A 2,231-nucleotide genomic window follows, 5' to 3' on the forward strand; every position below is an offset into this window, starting at 1 on the left:
GTTTCACTGTTCCTACTCTGACACTTTGCTTAGTAGTTATTCTAAACAATTGGGAGGTGGGGGGAGGACTGTGACACACATAGATCTGTATTGTGCAGCTTCTCTGTGTAATTGTTAGTAGATTATTTTTCTCATCGGGAAGGAGATAGTTGCCTGAGGCTTTGAAAACACCTGCCTTTGATCCTTTAGTGATTACACATATAGGATTAAGAGCGAAACATAATAGAGATGATAAACAGCAGCTGTGTACTTTCATATAAAACAGGTGCTGTTTTTAGGGATGGGTGCTAAATAAGGAGCAATCTCAATGGAAACCAATATACTGTTTCTACATTTTAAAAGAATATGTACTATCTGGCCGCAACTGAAAAAAAATCTTACAAATAAATGGTATGCGAAAAAAAAGTCACAAAAACGAGTAACAATTTTTACCATTTGCACTTTGGCTATCAAAACTCGATACGGCGAATGTAATTGCAGTACTGCAATAAAATAAGGAAATGACAAAATGCAAATGACAAAATAATTACGCAAATGATCGATATGTGAAAAAAAAAAAGTTGCAATAGTTTGGTTCCTTGTATTTTTTTTCCATCTGCGCTTTAACTATGATGAGCCACATGTTCTTATAAAGTCCGAAAAGAAATAGATGTTAAAAAAGAATGACTACTTCTTATTACCAAAGAGGACTTGAGGATCGCCGCCCACGTAGAACAAGTGGAAGCCGGGAAATGCACTGAACAATTACCTATGTGTGTGCATCATGATATTGCACATAGAGTCTAAAATTGAATGTATTACTTTATTTTCAAGTATAATAAACATTTAGGACAGTTTTCCTTTAATAGAGTCTAAACGTGGTATGACCAACTTGTGCAGGACATCAGTAATCAACTGAGAAAATGTTTAATGCTGGGTGTTAACACACATGTTCAGAAACATTAAGTGCACGGTCATTAGGGCATGACTTCTACATTTGCAGGGTTTAATAAACTACATGTTTCTTATAATAGTCGTCTGTTGCACATGTTTTGATATGCAGTTTAGACTTTCACCAGGGGATAAGTCGATAATAAAGCCCACAGCTTTGACTTTAACCTATGTGAGTAGGGAGACACATTGCATTCAATGTTTGTATATTAGTACTATTTTTGGGTACTCATTGGGTATATCCCTAAGTATGTGCTGTGCCACATGTCTCCCGTTGTGCCATAAAATAGGTACGTACCTTTTTTTATTATTATGAATGGGGAATTACTGATTGACTTAGAGCCTCAATTTTCCGCACTAGCCAATCAGCAGTAACTCTGTCTGGCAGCCCCCCGGCTTCCTGATTGTCAATTTTAGAAGCTGGATGCTACTTGGAGAATTGGTGATCTAGCACTGGAGGTAACGTATGGGGTTAAACTGTTCGAGAATGGTTTAACCTCTTTAAGTAAGAAAGCACCTGGCAGCAGCCAGGCATGATAACCGCTTCATCTGGAAATTCGCCCCTCTTCCCTACCCTGTACCTACCAACAGAGGCGTAGCATAGGCGGAGCTACAGGGGCAGTTTCACTGGACACAAAATTCTTAGGGGTGCAAAATTTCAAAAGAAAAAAATTAAAGTAGTAATAAGATTTATATTTTTTTAAATCTCCAATGTTCGAACATTCTACCCAGTTTTTCAACATGACGGGGCAAATAAATATTGCCACGTAACATGTTGTAGTATTTTTCTTGTTAATTACAGCCATATGGTCCTCATGTAATCCTTTTTTAAACAGGGATTTCCTGTTTAAAGATAGTGCCGATATCTTATGAGAAGTATTGGATTGGACAAGAATGTGTATGACATCAATAGACTTGCTGAAGAAGATGGAAGTGGAGTGGGCAGTTGCAGCAAGGTGTCTTATGGCACTGGAAATGAGGTAAGTAAAATATATTGACTGAACTTTTTTAAGCATCAAAAGGAGTGGACAGAGATCATAGCAATAGAAAGGAACTTATAGTCCGAATAAAATTATTATTTCTAGACTATATAATCCCTTTAAAGTATGAAAGGGTGCTACTATTATTGAACTATATGCTATATGTTATCAATTTTAATGGTTGTTAGTATATTCATCTCTTATTTAAAAATAAATTATTAGGGGGGCGGGGCCTGACACTCAAGCGGAGCAGTCGCATGCCCGGCGAGCTCCTGCTCTAAAAACTGAAATAAGGCATTCAAAGGCCGACGATCCACAGCT

The sequence above is a fragment of the Pelobates fuscus genome, chromosome 2 (genome assembly GCF_036172605.1).
Source record: "Pelobates fuscus isolate aPelFus1 chromosome 2, aPelFus1.pri, whole genome shotgun sequence".
Lineage (NCBI taxonomy): Eukaryota > Metazoa > Chordata > Amphibia > Anura > Pelobatidae > Pelobates > Pelobates fuscus.